Genomic DNA, 21,939 nt, shown 5'->3' on the forward strand with positions numbered 1-21,939 from the left:
CTGTGCATGAGTTTGAGAACTTGGGAGAAAAGTCAGACCTTGGTCCCATGGTGGACGGAGGCCGAGTGATCCAAATAGTCGGGCAACCCCACGGCCTGCACGAGAGGGGCCAGAAGTGGATGAGCCTCTAGGGGCAGGAGGTGAAGCATGTTGTAAAGAACTGGTACTTGATGAACCAGGAGAGACAGCACCAGAATAAACTCTTATTTAATTTAATGATCTCTGCCCCTTGAGGGTGATACATTTTCCAGTTCACAGGGACTGATTGTGCTGGGGAAACAAGGGAGGGAAGCCCCTCTTCATCCTTCTAGTCATCCTCCTTTGCCCACATTTCCTCTTGTGGAAGTACTGGCTACCATGAGGCATTCTAGAGTCAGCTCTGCTTTTTCTTGCAGGCCCTTGTTATTGGTAGACAAATATTCAACTATTGACATTTTAGTTCCTTAGCACATAGTTAGAATTGGTTATGAATTTAAACATGAGAAGAAGGACTCTTCCACCATCTCGGACCTAGTTGGTTCTAATCAGTTTTTGTCGTGTCCCCAAGGCTACGTCATTCTTTGAAAGATTCTGCCCTGCCTGCTTCCCTCCTGTTTCATTCACACTCAAGGAAGAAAGAAGATGGCTTGTACTGAGTATACTTTTCACATGCCAAGTCTAGAGGAGATTGTTGGAGTTCTGCAGAAGGGGCTAATAGATAACTTTGCCCATGTGCAGGTGTCTCTAGTCGATTGCCCTGATTTGAATAAGGAGCCATTTACCTTTCCTGTAAAAAGATCATTAATTACTGCAACCTTTCAAGGGCAAGCATTGCAGCCAGGTGTAGATCACAAAATAGCTTAGGTCAGGACTTCCCTAGCGGCGTCATGATTAAGAATCCGCCTGCCAATTCAGGGAACACCAACCGGTTAGCTCCCTACTTCAGGAAGATCCCACATGCTGCAGAGCAACTAAGCCCGTGCACCACAACTAGTGAGCTTGAGCTCTAGAGCCCATGAGCCACCACTACTGAGCCCACATGCCACAATTACTGAAGCCCATGTGCCTAGAGCCCATGCTCCACAAGAGAAGTCACCGCAATGAGAGGCCCGTGCACCGAAATGAAGAGTAGCTCCTGCTCACTACAACTAGAGAAAGCCCCTGTGCAGCAATGAAGACCCAACACAGCCAATAAATAAATAAATAAATAAATAAATAAATAAATAAATAAATGTATTTTAAAACAATGAGAAAAAGAAGCATTTGACAAGTGATGCTGAGAAGCCAATCCTGGAAAATGAAATGTGCAGGTGGCCTGAGGCAGGACGGGGCTCACACTGTCGCGGTCTCGTGTGCAGCCTCACTTTCCACACCCGTCTCCCCAGCAGCCGTCTTCCCTGGTTGTCTAATGGTTAGGACCTGGCACTTTCACTGCTGTGGCCCAGGTTCAATCCCTGGTAGGGGAACTAACATCCTGCAAGCTGTGTAGTGTGGCCACCCCAAAACACCTGTCTTGAAAAATCAGCGATATAATCTTTACATAAGTAGCAAAGTGTTATTACTTATGATGTGCTCTAGATCATTGAAAGAGAGCTGTATTCAAGGTATCTGGGCATGAAAGCACATTTTGGAAGTCATCAAGTTAGTGCCAATAAATCTAATACATAGAAAAATAACTGAAAGCACCCGAGTGTTTTGTGGATAGAAAAGCTTGAGATTCAGAGCTAGTCGAGAGCTGGACAGTGTAAGCATAAATTCAAAGCTGGACAGCTCTCCCATCCATTAGGAGGGCTAGGTAGCTGCTTCTGCTTATGGAACCAGAAATTCTCAGGCTCCACATAGGACATAAAACAGCATCACTTATACTCTTTCATGAAACTGCAAAAACAAACCAAATAAACAAAAATATATTTACACCTGGCTTATAAGACAAAGCGTACCGAGACCTAATGTATATAAAATCAGTTTACAAACTGTGATGCACTATATATGAATGAGTTCTCATTGGCAGAGAGCACAGTTTAGGATATGTGGCCATTAATGTTAATTCCCTTCCCCCTTCCATTCCTTTTTCTTGTTCCTGTATGTACACAAATCACTTACATTCTTACACTAACACTGTAACTGAGCTATTATTAGCTTAATAATGTAACCAAGAATACGATTTTTAGCAAGCGAGTAGTTCTTAGAATCTTAGGGAGCTGGAACTCTGAATTACTGAAGAAAAATAATGTAATTACATCATTAATTTTAAAATGTATCCTCATTTAGTAAAAATAAAATTTTAAAAATTACATTAAAAATAGAAAATTTATTATCAGGCAATTGAGGCTCACCACAAGGTGTGGCATTTGTCAGGCATTCACCATCGCAACACAGCTTGACTGTCTTATAGACAACTTCAACTGTATTTTTAAATTGGCAGAGGCAGCAGGCCATGCGGCTGGGTAAGATCCTATACATGGAAACACAGATAAATTTGTGGTAAAGCAGTTATTTGAGTAGGTAGGAGAGGCAGGCCAAGGCCACCACAGACCAGTGCCAAAAGGAGTTCTTGGGGCATATGGACTGGAGAATTAGAGAGGGACCGGTTGTCCAATTGCTGCTCTTGACTAGTGCAAAGAAATATAGAGGAGGAGAGAGGTGCCCAACAGAAGGATTAGGATGGCAGTAGGTATGGTATGCCTAGAAAAAAGGGAACAGGGATTAGAATTGGGTGACATTGATCCGTAGTTTAATTCAGAAGTATCTCCTTCCATCCTGAAAGCCTCACTTTGGGTTGAGAGTACACAGGAAGAAGGCAGACTTCTAAGAAGAGTCTGAATGAGTCCCCACCTTCTGGAGTCCCTTTCTCAATTCCTATTTGTGAGTAGTAAATATATCAGAAAGTATTCTAGGAACAAAAAATCATTGTGTGGTGAAACAATAACAGAGATCACACTGGCCAAATCTGGACAACTGGAACATTCTAAAGAATAACATTATCATTACAATAAGGTATAATGCAATTAATTTAAAGAAGAGCACGAGTCCATAATGACACTCAAAAGGAAAAGAAGGGGAGCTCTTCTTTCCAGAATGACATCAGCTAATAAATGCAGAAGGAATGACAGAATTAAGAAAGTGTCATTTTGCAACTACCAGTGTAATAATTAATTCAGAGAAGGATTACCACTGATGCTCAGCTAGGTGAAGTTGTTTGAAAGCAGGATCTTCATTGATCCCAAAGTATCACCCCACATATTATTGATCAGTTACCAAGAGGAAAAATAACTTTACAATGGAGAGATATGGAAGATACCACCTGAACCAAGTGATCAAACTTAGCAGTGGGCCACCTAAAGTGTTGAAGTAGGAAGGACACATCGCCTATGTAGTATTCTTTCCCAAAATGTTTCCTTTGGATCTAATGAGGAAACACAAGTCCAGATTGTGGGGCAATTTACAAGACAAGTGGCTTAGACTCTTCAAAAATGCCAATGTCATAAAAGACCAAAAAGAAGAAATAGTAGGGAAATATCTAGATTAATGGAATCAGAGACATGACCTGCAAAGCCTAATCTTTGATTGGACCCTGTATCAAAACAAACCAGACTTAAAGAATGTTATTGGCTTCTGGCCAAGATGAAGTAACAAGCACCAGTTTAACCTCCCACCTGAAAGTGTGAAAATATGGCACAAAATATAGGAAACAAGCTTTCAAGAACCTGGACGTCAGGCAATAAAGTTCCGTGATCTCCAAGAGATGGGAAATAAAGAGATCCCTAAGACTGCCCTGGCTTACTTCTTTTACTTTTATTTATTTTTATTTACTTTTTATTTGGGGCTGCGTTTAGGTCTTTGTCGCTGCGCGGGCTATTCTCTAGTTGTGGCGAGGACGGGCTACTCGTTGCAGTGCGGGGCTTCTCATTATGGTTGCTTTCTTGTTGTGGAACATGAGTTCTATGTGCATGGGCTTCAGTAGTTGTGGAGCACAGGTTCAGTTGCTACGCGGCAAGTAGGATCTTCCCTGATCAGGGCTCAAACCTGTGTCCCCTGCATTGGCAGGCGGATTCTTAACCACTGTGTCACCAGGGACGTCCCAGCCTAGCTTCCTTCTTTAGGAGAGTTTCCAAGTCATGGTAGAGGGGAAAGAAACCCAGGCAAAGACTCATGGACTCCCTGACTGAGGAAATGGAGCTGAGAGTCTGGGAAAACAATGGTGACTAGAGTCCACAAAGCAAAGTACTAGAGACGAAAGAAGTGCACAGACAAAGAACTCTCGAGATATGCAGAGGGATCTCTTGAGTACTCAACAAAGTATTGGTCAGTGCATTGATGTGAGGAATTCCTTGATGCCAGGAGAAGAACCACATGAAAGGATTAATAATAAGAATAACTGGATATCACACCAGGTTGGGAATAGTACCTGTTCCTACAAGTCAGACTGGAAAACCTCATGATACTCAGAAAGGTCTTGCCTCAGTAGCTGCAAATAATGAGTGCTACACTGAAGGCTACTTGGAGTCCTGCCCAATGGATCTTAAAAACTAGACATAAAAGAATAAAATTGTTCTGAATAACCTAATTTCACCCAAAACAAAGCCCAAGCATTTTATAGGAATATAAAAATATATAGCACACAATCAACTAAAATTCACAGTATCTGGGATCATATGAAAAATAACCAAGCACGCAAAGAAGCAGGAAAATATGACCCACATTGAGGAGAAAAGGCAATCAATCAAAACTAACCCATAATCTATACAGATGGTATATTTCACAGAAAAGAACACTTAAAAGTTATTATGTATGAAAAACAGTTACTATAACTGTACTTCATATGTTAAAAAACCCAGACTAAAGAGACATGGAAGATGTAAAGCAGACCGAAATTGAGCTTCTAGAGATTGAAAACAATGTCTAAATGCAAAAGACACTGCATGAGGTTAATGACAGATTAGACACTGCAGAAGACAGGGTCAGTGAACATTAAGGCATAGCAACAGGAAGTATCCAAAATGACGCACAGAGAGTAATGAAACAAAACAACAAAAATGAATAGAGCATCAGTGAGTTGTGCAACGATTTCAAGTGGTCTAATATATGTGTACTTAGAGTCCATGAAGGAGAGGAGAAATACAAAAATTTGAAGAAATAATAGGCAAAAATTTTCCATGTTGGTAAACAGTATAAACCCACAAAGTCAAGAAGATCAATGGACTTTAAGCATAAGAAACGTGGACAAAACTACACCAAGGTACAAATAATACTCAAATTACTGAAAACCAGCAAGAAACAAATTTAAAAGCAGACAGAGGAAAAAACTATACACTACATACAGAAGAACAAAGATAACAATGACAGCAGACTTCTTGTTGGAAACAATGTAAATGAGAACTCAGTGAAATAACATCTTTAAAGCAGTGAATTGAATTCTATCAAGCTAGAATTCTATACCCAGATCTTTCAAAACAAAAGCTAAATAAAGACTATCTCAGGGCTTCCTAGGTGGCGCAGTGGTTAAGAATCCGCCTGCCAATGCAGGGGACGTGGGTTCGATCCCTGCTCCGGGAAGATCCCACATGCTGTGGAGCAACTAAGCCCATGTGCCACAACTATTGAGCCTGCATTTAGAGCCCGTGAGCCACAACTATTGAGCCCATGTGATGCAACTACTGAAGCCCACATGCCTAGAGCCTGTGCTCTACAACAAAAGAAGCCACAGCAATGAGGAGCCCGCATACCACAATGAAGAGTTAGCCCCCACTCATGGCAACTAAAGAAAGCCCGTGCACAGCAAGAAAGACCCAACACAGCCAATAAAATAAATTAAAAAAAAAAAAAAAGACTATCTCAGACATACAAAAGCTGAAAGATGTAATCACTAGTAGACTTCCACTATAAGAAATGCTCAAAGAAGTATTTTTAAGCAGAAGGAAAAATAATAACATTGAAATATGGATCTACACAAAAGAATATGAGCACTGGAATTGGGATTTCCCTGGTGGCATAGTCCTTAAGAATCCACCTGCCAATGCAGAGCACACAGGATACATCCCTGGGCCAGGAAGATCTCACATGCTGCAGAGCAACTAAGCCCATGCACCACAACTATTGAGCCTGCATGCCACAACTACTGAAACCCATGCACCTACAGCATGGACTGCACAACAAGAGAAGCCACTGCACTGAGAAGTCCTCGCACTGCAAAGAAGAGTAACTTCCACTCACCGCAACTAGGGAAAGCCCATGCATAGGAACAAAGACCCAACACAGCCAAAAAAATAAACAAAACATAAATTAAAACCAGAAAACAAACAAACAAAATAACTTAAGCATACTCCTACTAATGATCCAGCCATTCTACTGGCAGGTATTTACCCAAGAGAAATGGAAGTATACATCCATACAAAGACTTGTACACAAACATTCATAGCAACTTTACCTGTAACAGACAAAAACTGAAACAACTCAAATGTCCATTCATGGTGAATAGATAAACTGTGGTATATCTGTATAATGGAATACTATTCAGCAAGAAAAAGAAATGAATATTGACATATACAACAATAGGGATGAACCTTAAAATAATCATGCTGAGTCAGAAGCCAGTTAGAAAGAGTATACACTGTATGATTCCATTTATATAGAATTCTAGAAAATGCAAACAGAAAGCAGATCAATGGTTGCATGGGGGTTGGGAAGGGCAAGGAATGATGGGAAAGAAGAATTCCAAAGAGATATTATAATTTTTTGAGATGATGAACATTTTGACTTTGGTGATGCCTTCATGGTGTATATGTATGTGCGTGTGTGTGAACACAGATTATTGTATGTCAATTACACCTCAAAGAGCTGTTAAAATAAATATTATATAATAGAGACAATTGGGGAAATCTGCATAGCAACTCTTTATGAGGTAATATTATTGTGTAGGAATTTAATTTCTTCACTACTGTGTATTAACAGTAGTGTAGCTATATAGGGAAATAATTTTGAATACCCAGAGAGGAAGGCATCGAGCTGATAAGAGAGGGATCGAGATTGTGGCAGGTGCTGTGGGAGGCTGAGGAAGATGAAGCTAGAGCAGTGACCAACAGATTTGACAGTGTGGTGAAGACAGTCACTTGTCAGCTGACCTGACAAAGATGGTTGGAACAGACTGCTAAATGCAGGGCCCTTTCCCCATACTAATCTCATGCAATCCCCTCAACTAGTCTTGCCATAACAGGAAGTTTCTATTAGCTTGCCATATTGGAGGGCGGGTGGCACAATTTAAGGTGCTGTCAGCTGAGTAATAAATTGTCACAATAGGGCCCTACAAACATAGTTTTTTAAAATGTAAAAAAAATGAAATTTGAACCTTCCCACACACCATATATGAAAATTAACTCCAAATGAATCATAGGCCTAAATGTAACTATACAACTTCTGGAAGAAAACAGGAGAAAATCTTTGTGATTCTGGATTAGACAATGGGTCTCAGACAAGGTTTCTTAGATAAGACACAAAAAAGCACAAACCATATAAGAAAAATTGCTAAGGGACTTCCCTGGTGGTGCAGTGGTTAAGACTCTAACCTCCCAATGCAGGGGGCCCGGATTTGATCCCTGATCATGGAACTAGATCCCACATACATGCGACTACTAAGAATTCACAGGCCCCAGCTAAGAAGCCCGTGACCCATAACTAGGATCCCCTGAGCTGCGACTAAGGAGCCCACCTGCCACCACTAAGACCCAGTAAAACCAAATAAATAAATAAATATTAAAAAAAAGAAAAAATGCTAACTTAGAATTCATCAAAATTTTAAAACTTCTGGTCTTCTGAGACACATTAATACAATGAAGGTAAGTTACAATCTGGGAGAAGAAATTTATTAAACACGTATCTTAAAGGACTTTTTCCATTGCTTTATATATAAAGCACACTTAAAACAATATAAATAGCCAATTAAAAATGGAGTTGAATAGACACTTCACTTAAAAAGATATTTGCACATGAATAGACATTCAACATCATCAGCTATTAGAGAAAAGCAAGTGAAAACCACAATGAGATGCAACTACACACCTCCTAGAAAGGCTAAACTTTGTTAAAAAACAAATACAAGGATCAGATGAAGATGTGGAGCAACTGCAACTCTCACAGAGGGCTGGTGGGAAAGCAAAATGGCACAGCCACTTTAGAAAACACTGTAGCAGTTTTTAAAGAAGTTAAATATGCACTTAGCATATGATGAAGCAACCCACCCTTAGGGATTTTACACCAAAGAAATGAAAACATGTTCACACACACGTGAGTGTTTTTAGAGGCTTTGTTCATAACAGTCAAAAAAACGAGAAAAACTCAAATGTTCATGAAATGATGAATGTGTAAACAACCTGTATATCCACACAACTAGACTACTACTCAGCAATAGAAAGGAATGAAATACTGATAGCTGCAACAACATAGATGACTCTCCAAAGAGACTGGCTACGTGAAAGGAGCCAAAAAGAAAAGGCCACATACCACATGATTTCATTAATAAGATATTCTGGAAAAGACAAAGCTACATGGACAGAAATCAGACGGGTGGTTGCCAGGGGCTGGTAGTGGGAGGAGGTTGGATTGACTGCAAAGGGACATGAGGCGTCTTTGGGAGTGCACAAGTTTTCTATATCTCAGATGTGGTGGTGGCTACAGAACTATACGTTTGTCAAAACACATCAAACTGTATATTTAGAAACAGTGAATTTCATTCAATGAAAATTCATTCAAAATTTATCCACACTCCTCCGGTTGTGTTATAACTTCCATAAATTCTACAGCCAGAGTACAGAGAATTTTTGACTCACCCTCGTACGTAAAGAAATCTGACTTAAGAAAATAATGAAAAAAAGCCTATAAAAACAATTGAGTGAAAATAAATGTAAGAAAATCAACTTACACTTTCTCCAATTCAAGGGTCATCATCAGGATGCTTTCAACTGTTGTGACACTTGTGTTCTTCCCATGTCTCTGAAGGAGAAGCCCAAACATGCAATGATATAAACCGAAAGACAAAAATTCTAAACTCAAAAAGATACTTAACATGTGATTCCTTCAATTCTGGCTTCTTATTTGCCATAGCTGGTAATTCCAAACAGCTCTTAGGGAAGAAATTTAAATTTGCATCATCATATTAATGACCTTGCTGCTGAATAGTACAATTTTGTTTTATTATCCTAATTTTTTGTTTTCAATTGCATCTACCTCTTTTGATCACTCTTTTTTTTTGCTTTCTGGGATAAACAATAGTCCTGCATGCATCTACATGTTCCATATCTATATGTGCTCTTCAACACTGTTCGCTTCCTCTGCTGGCTGTCTTACGCATATACATTCTTTCTTAATCTTTTTCTTTGCCAATAACTCTTCTTTCAATAACCCAGTTAAAATTTAAATTATGGCTTTTTAGCCAAAATACTCAATCTATGACGAAAGTAGAAAAGAACAGAAATTATCTCATGAGCCATGAAACTGCAATACTTACAAATATTTTAGTGCTGGCAATTTAAAAAGGTAAGAATCTTCAACTGTTGTCAAAGGATTACGATTCAGAATTCTGGAAAATGGGATGGAATTAAAATTATTGGCATTTTCAATTACTTCCATGAAAGCTTACATTCATTTTTTTTTTTTGGTATGGAACTTGAAGGTAAAAACAAAATCATTTTCTGTCTTTACCTATGAATCACCCTTAGAATCCATAAAGCATTCTTGCTTTGGGAACTACCCAGGTCTCTAGATGATAAAGTGGAGAAGAGAAACAGAAAAAAACAACAGGAAAAAAGTGGATAACAAAGAACAAATATGCCAAGGAACTTTTCAGGTCAAAAATCCTAGAAGTGACTATGCTGCTAGGAAGCCCTTGCTCTGTAAGAAATACTATTTCTAGTGTCTTCTGTAATTCCAGGTGTTTTTCTTTCATATCTAGAAATTTTTTTAAATTTCATGGTTTAAACTACCCAGTTAAAGACAAAAAGAGGACCAATTCCTTCATTCTGGAGCCAAAGAAGAAGACATAAATCCAAGAGGAACTGGTGAAAGCCATACTGCCATCATGGAGTCCCATGTGTATCCTTGTATCAGAGCCTTTGTTCCTGTGTATGTAATCACCTGCTTACTTGTCAGTCTCCTAGATTATCAGCATCTTGAGAGCAGGAACCACACTTCATTTTCATTGTTATCCCTGTGCCTGACATAGTGCCTATTCTTTACTAGGTATTTAATAAATGGTTGTTGAATAAATAAATAACATTTTGTTTATACATCAATAAGTGAACAAATTCATTTTTGGGAACAAGTTTTTATTCCAAAATGCTGCAATAGATTTTCTAAAGCAAATGGGGGGGCGGGGGGGGGGGGGGGAAGAACCAAAAGAATCAGGAAGAAAGAAAACAAAATCTGCCTTTAGGTTAATTCTACTCAAGAAATATTAGCACATTTTGGTAGAATATTATAAAGATAATTATCACAACTAATATCTTTTGGGTTGCCAGGCATCTGTGATCAGTATTTCACATTTAATCTTCACAGTAACCTTATGTGATAGATATATTACCCCATTTAACAATTAAGGAAACTGAGGGACTGAGAAATTATATAACTTGTCCTAAGTCATCAAGCTAAGAAGCAGAGCTGGAATTTGAACTCAGTTCTGATTCTAAAGCCTGTGTTTAACCTGTATTAAAAAAAAGAGCAGGGGGGTTAAAATAACTGTTATTTTAACCTTAATTTTGAGAGCAATAAATACAGAAATACATTTTCAAACTTCATCTGCCCATGTGGGAGAGCATCTATGAGAATTCTATTTTCTCTTTTTATTTCTTTTCCTCAATCATCTCCCATGATAAATATTTAATTAGCCTATGCTCACTGAGACTTTAGAGATTTTTTAAAATGTTGCAGGCAAATCAGTAAAAATGATGGAGTAAGGACATCTGAAAATTTGTCCCTCCCTAAAAGCAACAACAACAACAAAACTGGCAAAAATGGGTCAGAGTCAACTTTTTCTGAACTCGGGCAATTTAACCAATGGGCTTGCAGCAAACAGCAAAGGGAACAACTTATCAAAGAAAATGAATGAATTTCTATAAGAACAATGAGATCTGTGTTGCTTTAATTTGTCCTTGACCTTTGCTCTCCATGCCAGTGGTAGCCTTGAAAAATAGCCCACATCCCTGGTACCAGAGGGGGCAGAATGGACTGGGAGGTCCTTCAAAGCCTCATTCCCAACGAACTGCCATTGTTTTACATGTCTGGTGGTTCCCTGGAAGACCTCACTTGAAAGCCTTGCCTTTGACCTGACTGAGAGCTGCCTAGAACGAAAAGCCTCTCCTCAGGTGGCAGTTTTGGAACACATTTTCAAGTAAATACTTTAACATGGCAGTTGCATGAGGCAATGGATGACACTTTGGGGCAAAAAACAGCCTAACCAAAATGCTTAAAAAGAAGAGCTGAGGAATGAGATGTCCACAGAGACTTTGAAATGTCCCCACATATTGCTGGGAAGCTGGACGACCACAAGACAGATTCCTGGGAATCTACGGAAATAACTGCTAGCATTAATAAAGGAGTTCAGCAAGGTTGCAGGATAGAAGATCAATATGCAAAAACGAGCTGTATTTTTATACACCAGCAATGAGGAATCCAAAAATGAAATTAAGAAAACAATTCCATGTGTAACAGCATCAAAAAAATAAAGTACTCAGGAAAACATTTAACCAAATAAGTGCAAGAGTCACACTGAAAAGTACAAAGCTGTTGAAAGAATTGAAGAAGATCTAAATCAATGTAAAGACACGCTGTGTTCACAGATCGGAAGAGAATATTATTAAAATTTCACTACTTCCCATTGGCGTATGATTTCAGTGCAATTCCTATCAAAATCCCAGCTGACTTCTTTCCAGAAATTGCGAAGCGAATTCTAAAATTCATATGGCCGTTCAAGGAAACCGCATAACCCAAACAATGTTGGTAAAGAACAAAGTGGGAGGACTCACACATCCTGCTTTCAAAACTCAGTTCAAAGCTACTGCAGTCAGAGTGTGGTACTGGCATAAGAATAGACATGTAAATCGATGGAACAGAATTGACGGTACAGAAGTCAACCCTCACATTTATAGTCTATTGATTTTCAACAAGGGGGCCAAAACAACTCAATGTGGAAACAACAGTCTTTTCAAATGATGCTGGGACAAGTGTACATCCACACACAAAATAAGCAAGCTGGACTCCTACACGTCCCACCATATGTGAAAATTAACTCCAAATGGATCAAATATCCAAATCTAAGAGCTAAAGCTGTAAAACTCTTAGAAGAAAACACAAGAATAAATCTTTATGACCTTGCATTAGGCAGCAGTTTCTTAGATATGATACCAAAGCACAAACAACCAAAGGAAACATAGATGAAATGGACTTTATAAAAATTAAAAATGCTTCTGCTTCAAAGGACACTATCGAGAAAGTGAAAAAACACATAGAATGGGAGAAAATATTTGCCACTCATATATCTGATAAAGGTCTAGTATTCAGAACAACCAGAAAATATAAAGAACACTTACAACTCAATAAAAAGATAAGTAATTTTAAAATTGCTCCAAAGAAGATATACAAATGGCCAATAAGCATATGAAAAGATGCTCAATGTCTTAAATCATTACGGAAGTACAAATCAAAGCCACAATGAGATACTATTGATACTTAATACTAACATGGCTATAATCAAACAGACAATAACAAATGCTGGCGAGTATATGGAGAAACTGGAAACCTCATACATTGCTGGTGGGAATAGTGCGGCCACTGCAAGAAACAGTCTGGCAGGTCCTTTAGAAAGTTCAACTTACACTTATCCTGTGACCCAGTAATTCCACTCCTAGCTATACACCCAAGAAAGATTTTAAAAACTATGTCCAAACAAAAACTTGTGAATGTTCAAAGCAGCATCGTTCATAACAGCCAAAAAGTGGAAACAACACAAATGTCTATTAACTGATGGATGGAAGAATAACCGTGGCATATCTACACAATGGAATATTATTCAGCCTTAAAAAGGAGTGAAGTACTGGTATATGCTACAACATGGATGAACCTTGGAAATAACGCTACGTCAAAGAAGCCAGATACACAAAAAAGCCACATATTGCATATTTTGTTTGTATGAAGTGTGCAGGATTGGCAAATCTGTAGAAACAGAAAGCAAATTCGTAGTTGCCAGGGCCTGGGAGGAGGAAGAAATGGAGAGTGATAGCTCATGGGTGTAGTATCTCTTTGTGGAACTGATGAAACTGTCTGTCTATTGAATCATTTACTTTAAAATGTCCCATTTCACGTTACGTGGATTATATCTCAAGAAAAAAAAAAGTATCTTGTGAAATACAGAACACCAGTTGGCTGCAGACCAAACATGTTGGCAGATGGAGAAAGCAGGAGTGAAGGCTCAGACTGCTCCGTGACCAAGGTCAGAGGCGGTCAGTGGTGAGGCTGGGAGCCATGCAGCTTGTTCTTGCCTTGGGAAGTCCCCTATGCTTCCTACTGTAGCCCATTCTTCTAGATTTTCTTAGTACAATTAAACTTGTTTGATTTGTAACACTCAGTTAATAGCCAGTATGATAATGTTAGAAAGAATGGGAGTGTCACATGTCTGGTTAAGCACAGTTCCTCAAACTTTGAGGCTTTGAGAAAAAAATTGGCATTAAATCCTGCCAGATTACTGGCGCGCTCCTGTGCAAGTAAATACCTTCACCTCTGCATCTTCCTTTGCCCACTTTTCCCCAGTCATCAAGAATGACTATAAAGCAATATGAGTCAAAACAATTTAGCAGTGTGTTCTCCTTCCTCCAAAATTATCGCAGTCCTCTAACCCTTCACTTTTCTTTAGAGGTCCATGGCCTTGGTCCCATAAGCTCAGTGTTTCTTCTCAACCAAGCAGCCCTTCTCTAACAGAGTAATATCCTTGTGTTTATCCCTAATGAAATCAAACTATGGGGCCAAATTATCCTATTTCCTCCTGTCTTTAGTGCCATCTTTTATTCACTAAGTTTGTGCCTGGGCAACGGGGAGAATGAGTGAGAACGGAGTCAACAGCTCAATTTGGGGACCCTACAGCAACTGATTTCCCACAAACCACAGCACAGATGGTTTTAGATTCACAGTGGACACTGCACTAGAGCTTATTTCCATTTTGCTTCAATTTCCTCATTTTACAGATAAAAGGTATGCTGACTCCTAGTCCATTGCCTTTTTGATATTTATGAGCTTATCTTTACAGAAGTAAAACGTGGCAACAGTGTTTATCAGCCTCAAAAGACCATCTCAGAGTCAAAGTTTAAAAAATGTTCTTCTCAATGGTTCTTAAAAATATATCTTATTTGAAGAAGAAAATTCAGATGTTTCTGCATGAGCCTTTTGCTGTAGAACAATGGGACAGATTAAAGGAAGCTCACAAAATAAGGGAACACTTCTTCCCTGCTATTTTTTTTCTCCACATTCTTCTATACAGGTCCAGACAGATGGACTACATTTCCTTTCTATTAACTGAGGAGACACAGAAGAACTGAGGACTGAAGCATGTCATCACTGTCCTGAACGTACAGAAATCCTAAGAGCTTTAATTGAAAAAATGTCCAAAGCAGGCAGTGAAAATAAATTTAAAATAAGACAACTCCAAAATATCTATGCTAGAATCCCAAGGCAGGGGGCAGGCAGTCAAAGAAATAAGCAGAGTGACCTAGACCCTGTTCCAACATGTGTGAAGTATTTTGGGATGGAGTAACGCTCTTCCGTTATTCATCTACATAGGTCCATGAGCCATGAGAACACGGCTCCCCATGAGAGGCTCTGCAATACAGGATGTCCAACTGCATCATGTAAACCCTTTCTCAGGAGGAAAAGCCGAAAGAATCTGAAATTCTGGGAAACCTAACAAGCCGCATGGCTGCGGGCTGCTCAGCAGCTCCCCAGCAGAAGGCGGCCTCAGAAGGGCCGGTGGTGGGACCCGCCGGCGCCTTGCCTTGCCTTGAATTCCCTGCCTATGGGGCCGCTTGTGTGCTCGTGAATAGCCACTACTCCTGCCTGGTGGTGGGGCCGCACCGAAGACATATCGCACTGTCGCCGCGCTGCCTCAACAGGAAAGGCACCGGTATTCGAGAATAGCTTGATGCGGAGCTCCTGCACTATTCCGAGAGCCTTTTAGGTGTACCCATTGCTTATGATAACATCAAAGTAGTGGGTGAATTAGGAGATATTTATGATGATCAAGGACACATTCATCTTAACATCGAAGCAGATTTTGTTATTTTCTGCCCTGAACCAGAACAAAAACTTGTGGGTACAATTAATAAAGTGTCTTCCAGCCACATTGGCTGTTTAGTACATGGGTGCTTCAATGCCTCCATCCCTAAATCTGAGCAGATGCCAGCCGAGTAGTGGCAGACTCTGGAGATAAATGTGGGTGATGAACTAGAATTTGAAGTATTTCGTTTAGACTCAGATGCTGCTGGAGTATTCTGCATTCGGGGAAAACTAAATAGCACTAGTTTACAAACCAAGTGCTCCACAGTTTCTGAAGAAGTAACAGAAACTGGCATTGGAAGAAGCTGTCAAAAAACCTCCAAAGAAGAAGAAAAAGAAGAGAGACCCAGAGCCATTGGAAGTGGAAGGTGGTACCACAGAGCTCACAGATGTTACCGTGAAGGAAGAGACAGACCTGCAGATTAATAACAGTGTGAATGGCCTCTGGGAGGAAGAGCAGAAGAAGAAGAAGAAGAAGAAAAAGCACCAGGAAGATTAGGACCAGGACCCTGTTTTCCAAGGCAGTGACTCCAGTGGTTATCAAAGTGACCATAAAAAGAAAAAAAAGAAAAGAAAGCACAGTGAGGAGACTGAATTTACACCACTTTTGGAACATGCACTAAAAAGAAAAGGGAAAAGCAATTTTCTTTAGTGCATTTTAAATATGATTAGGGTTTTTAAAAATTGATTTACACACAATAGATGACTAAAGTTTGAATTATTAAATGCTTTGTATTCCGGTAGTTTGCAAAACAGGGAACATTTGGTTAGGAGTTGAGTTTTGGGTACTAAAATTATAAAACTGATAATTTGGGAAATACCAGTATTATTCAAGTGCCATTTTATACAGAATAGAAAGGTAAGAGCTGCCCTCACTCAGCTCTTTCCTTCTTCCAGTATATAGTCTAAATAAAATGATTTTTAGTTTCAAGACTAACAAAAGGACTTCATAATATGAATTAACATTGTATTATAAAAGAATGAGTTTTGAGCTTGGGTTTTTGTTTTTGTTGTTGTTACAGGTTTCACATTTAGTTATGATGTTACATGCCATGTTACTTTACTTTGTTTAAAATTCAAGGCATTTGCCAGTTTTAGGATTTCTTTTATCATGGCTACTACAGTATTTCTGTTGTCTGTTTAACTTAGAATGGTTTGCCAAAGGAGTTTCTGAAGTTTCCAGAGCTCTGAAGAACCTTGCCACTACTCAGTGTGTGGCAGGAAACAATATTCACTATTCTTCCCTTCTAGGTGCATGTGTGTTTTCCTTTTTCTCTCAGTCTAAGAGGTTGGTGGAGAGGCTGTTTTCTTACACTTGTTCGTTTGTGCCTGTTGTGTTTTGGAGGAGAGTCTGATGAAGACAGGATAAATGTGATTAGTGGGGAATTTCTGTATTTTTAATACTTGAGTTAAGCTACTACAAATTACTACGAAGAGAAAACAGCTATTCATAGCTTTCACAGAGAAAATGGGGAATATGTCTTAACTACTGGAAAATATAGAAGGATGAAATGACAAGCTGATTCAGCCTGATAATCAATGCAAGGTTGTATTCATTCATTTAACAGGTATTTGATGATCTACTATGTGTAACACATTCTACCAAGGTCCAGGAGTATAATGGCAAACAAGGTAGAAATAATTCCTTCCCTCACAGAACGTCAGGAGAAACAGATGCACATACACAATTCAAGTACGAAAATACACACAATTACTAATTGTTGTGCTACAAAGAAAAAGAAGACTGTCTACTTGCTGTTAGTTGTGCTCCATGGCAGCCATTTGCACTGTCATTTATCTAGTATCAGCCATGGGACTGTTCTTTCATTGTTTACTGTTTGTTAACGTATAAGTTCTGGTAGTAGTATATCCAAATCTGTAATGATAGAATTTGCAGAGAGGCAGTCATTCACAGTGTTTGTCTCCTAGCACATGTGCCAGACAATGGAAATATGCAGGCCAGTGTCTTTCCTTATCATTAGGTTCATGTGGGTATTTAGCCCCCAAAATGTGGCTAGTCCAAATTGAGATGAGGTATCAGTATAAAATACACATCAGATTTTGAAGAGGTACAAAGAATGTGAAATATCTCAGTTTTGTATATTGGTGAGATTATAATATTTTGGTACACTGGGGTAAATAAAATGTTAAAGTTAAAAAAAAAAAAGAATCTGAAATTCTGAATCTGTATCTTAAGCCAAATTCTGAGAATAGCCTTGAAGTAGAGTCCCTGGCAGTGAGGAACAGAGGAAGATGCAAGGGCTGTGGAATCAGGCAGACCTGGGTTTGAATTCTGGCTGTCACTGTCTGGTACAGTGACTTGAGTAATGAACATCTCTGAGACTTACTTAGTACCATTTACCTCATAAGGCAATTTGAGGATGAAATGAAAAGAGTGTATGCAAAGCACCTAGCATAGGCTGGGCTCAGAGTAGGTGCTCAGAAGTAATGATGTTGGGACTCCCCACGTGGTGCAGTGGTTGAGAATTTGCCTGCCAATGCAGGGGAAACCAGTTTGATCCCTGGTCCCAGAATATCCCACATGATGCAGAGCAACTAAGCCCATCCACGAGAACTACTGAGCCTGCACCTAGAGCTCGCAAGCCAGAACTACTAAGCCCATGTCCCACAACTAATGAAGCCCGTGCACCTAGAGCCCATGCACCACAACAAAGAATAGCCCCTGCCCACCACAACTAGAGAAAGCCCTCGCGCAGCAACAAAGACACAACACAGCCAATAAATACATAAATAAATAAATAAATTTATGAAAAAAACCAAACAGAAGTAATGATGTCATATCTCCACTGGCCACTGGCAGAAACTCTGGGGATGCCCAGAGGTCGCACGGCTAGGAGCTCCAGAGGCGTTAAAGTCTCACAGGGAAAAAGCTCTCTGCTCTAAAGGGCCTATTCAAGTTAGAAGCCAACTTCAAGATGCAATGCAGAAAAAGCCAAGTGGTCATTATTTAGCTTCTATCACAAGGAAATGAAGAGCTGCGTAGACAATTGCTTGCAAAGCTCAGAAGTGGTTCTGCCACTTATCAACAGTGTGAATCTAGCAAGTTATCCAACGTCTCTGAGTTTCAGTTTCCTCATCCCCAAAATGGGGATAATAAGCACTGCTGGGAAAATAGAACTGTGAGGTCATATGTATTCAGCACTTACCACGTACCAAGCACTATGCTAAAAGCCTTAGGCACACTATCTTACCTGTGTAATAAGCACGAGTACTTAGTATAGTGCCTGGAACATAATAAGCACCTAAGAAGTGTAGGTATTAAAGAAACGTTACAGGGCACGGGAGAATTACCATGCTTCTGAGAAAAAGAAGATACCTTGTTATACAGGTGGGAAGAACAAGATGTAGTTGGAGAAGAAAAGTATAGTAGTTGCTAGGTGTGACAATCTCAACATTTGGAACTCTTACAAATAAAACAGCCACCTTAAATCACCCCAAAGGCCAGACCCAAGTTATTTTCATTTTTAATGTGTATGCCTTTCTGAAGCTGAGAAGCTGCCAGGATGCCAGTACTTACCAAACAGTGATGACAACACCCTGAACAGTGTAAACTTTTGTGTGTACACAGCTTCTAGAAACCAATGCTAGCTGACTGGGGGAGCGTTAGGGCAGCTCTGGGACCCCAGCTCAATTTGCCTTCACAGTGTGGCCACATCTACCTCATTGATATTCTCAACCGAGGGGTAAATAATAGGGATAAGGCTTGGAGTTTCCTCTTAATCTCGCTCAGTGCCCATGTGCTTGGTACAATATCGATGTACCACAGACAAGCCAGCATGTGAATGTACTCTGTACTCTTTGGACACTGTAGATTCCTTTAGTTTTCTAAAGTCATGGAACTTGGATTGTTAGAACCGATGAAGCGACGAAAAGAATTTACAAAAATAAGCCATCAGTCTGGACCTGTGTAGGTGAATGAAGGAGAAGCACTTAAAAGTCAGGAAAAAAAGTATACTTCACATTGAGGATTAGCAACCACTGCTGGTTGCTAATGAGGGGAAGAAGGAGGCCGCCACAGATTGGCATCTGCGGGAACTGTTTACCTGAGCTCCAGACACGCCCTCAGCACCTTCATTAACCTGAAGTGAACGGTGTGACATTGGATTTCTGAACCACAAGAGAGGTGTCAACTACAATTGGCACTCGCCATTGGCATTTCCCATCTATCACTACAAAGATTCAATCATGTGCTGCTGCAGCTTCTGACTGCCAACAGCTCCCTGAAAGGTGTTCAGAGTGGAGAGCTGAAATGAGGCCCTCTGTGCTCTGTGAAAACTGCCAGGACCGCTCTTTAGATAGTTAGATATTTTCAGGAGCCAACTTTAAGGGCCCAATTCTTGTATCTCCTCATATCTAGAAAAACACTAAAATCCTTCATGGTGACGACTGCTCCTTGTGACTAGCTGTAACCGGCACGAGACTAGCAGTGACTTCTGTAAACACTATGTGCTTGATTGCATGTTTTTCTTTCACCAAAACCACATATATACTGAGCTTCCCCCCTACCTCACTGGAACAGTTTCTCAGAGCTATCTGGGATGCTGTCTCCAAGCTCTTCTTTTGCAACCCAGTCCTCATTTTGCCCCAAATAAAATTAAACTCGAAACTCTCACGTTGTGCATTTTTTTTAAGTCAACACAGGTAAGAGAGTCTTTTCCAAAGCCAGGTGGAGAGGAGGCTCTTTACCTTGAATCTCTAAAATCCTCTTCAGGCCATTGAACATACCCACTATGATTTGCTTGTGTCACAGAGAAATCACAGAATTTTTCAGCTGAAGGGGTCTAAAACCCACATTTCTTATTGAAGACTAGTCAGGAAAGAAGGTACTGCATATAGAATCAGGCTACAGTAATGTATTTTCTTTATACTTTTCACACTACAGCTGAACACAAACAACTTTTTCCATACCTCAAAAGTTCTTATTGGCCACAGATAATTCACTTCAGAGGTACATGCTTTTTGAAAAATAATGTTCTGGGAGACTGGGGAGAGCCCTGTGGTGGGTGTTCACATATTCTTTCTGCTTCATCATTTAAAAGAAGTGAATAATGGTTGAGGAAGCACCCACATCTTTTGCTCCCTGAAGAATTCTGTGCTAAACTTAGTTCTTTGCAGCTCTGTGTTGCATACACTTGAAGCAGTGTGGAACTCTGCACTTGACCAGGAAATCAGTGTAAATTCAAACGTGGCATTTCACGGACCATTCGCATATTGGAGCAGCAGCACTGGGATTCCATGACAATGCTAATTTGAGTGTTTTCACTTGGTGCCTTCGATTGCCCGCGCCAAAGTTCAGTACTATGGAAAGCAGAGCATTTGAGGTACATGAGTTAGAAAAGTCTCTTGTCCTCTTTGTATCTTAGTTTCCTCATTTGAAAAACAAAAAATGGATCTCAAGACATACTTTCCAGAATTCATACTGGGCTTACACCCAGCTAACCAATAACTGTATGATGTTTTCACATATAATTTTTTTTACATGTATTCATCTTCTATTTCACTTACAACTTATGTAAAAACTGCATTCCATGCCAGGCCTGAAACTTTCCAAAGCTCAGGTCTGTGAGTAAATTGCAACCTAGATTTCTAGAAAAAAAAAAAAAAAAAAAAAGACACAAGCAAAAGAAGACAAATATATGTTCTTTCAGAACATTTATCCTTTGGCAATAATTCTAATTTATATATGATGAAACATAACAGCACTACTCCTTCCATATACTTAAAGAAATCTCACTGTGGAAGATATCATGATTTATACTTTCATGACTATATATGTCATACATTAGAGAGAAAATAGTAAGTGCTCAATAAATACTTGTGTGACGTCATCTTTATTTCTCTAGAAAAGCAGCACTATTGACGTCTTGGGCTGGATAATTCTTTGTTGTGGGGGGCTCTCCTGTACACTGTTGGATGTTTCGCAGCATCTCTGGCCTCTGTCCACTAGGTGGCAGCAGCATATAGAGGTCTGACAGGCAAAACCACCTCCAGACATTGCCAAATGTCACCTGCCTGCAAAATCACCCTGCTTGAGAACCACTGCTCTGTAATGATTCACTCTGCTCTGTGTAATACTTCTCACACTAATCTTTGCTAGGGACAAAAAGGATTTGCTACATAATTTTAGTAGTAATTGTAATCGTATTTCAAAATGAGTAATAAATTAATTTTATAAAAAATTAATTTTTATAAAAATTCCAAATATAATGACGTTATATTTGTTACTTACATAAACTGCAAAAAAGGTAGCAGTTCAAATGTACGTCTTTCAATAGACTGTATTTTATTGCAGGATAAATCTCTAGGAAAAGGAAGAGGAAAATATTGCCTCAATTAGCTACTAGGTATCTAATTAGTAGCAATCACTAGTAGAGGTTAGAATGATAATAATAAATAAGTAGCTCTGGTCTAAACTCCAAATCTTGAGGAATGTTATTTGAACCTTCCAGAGCCCCTAACCCTGCCTTCACCTCTCTTAAGAGTCTCACCCTCATGACCTTCATAAATTAAATATACAAGTTTAGGTCTAGATAGACTTTGGAGGTAATCTTTCCTGAGAGCCGAAGAATTGATTAGACTCCACCTTTTGTGGTCTCATCATAGACTAGGTTATGAACTCAAAGTTTTTATCTC

General features: G+C 39.5%; 2 pseudogenes; one reads left to right on the top strand and one right to left on the bottom strand.

Annotated features, from left to right (window-relative positions):
* LOC130839584 (leucine-rich repeat-containing protein 37B-like) overlaps positions 1-21,939 on the bottom strand; it is a 55,025-nt pseudogene that overhangs the window by 18,247 nt on the left and 14,839 nt on the right.
* Positions 14,926-15,937, top strand: LOC130839943 (DNA-directed RNA polymerase I subunit RPA43-like; annotated as a pseudogene).

This window comes from Hippopotamus amphibius, chromosome 17 (genome assembly GCF_030028045.1).
Source record: "Hippopotamus amphibius kiboko isolate mHipAmp2 chromosome 17, mHipAmp2.hap2, whole genome shotgun sequence".
NCBI lineage: Eukaryota > Metazoa > Chordata > Mammalia > Artiodactyla > Hippopotamidae > Hippopotamus > Hippopotamus amphibius.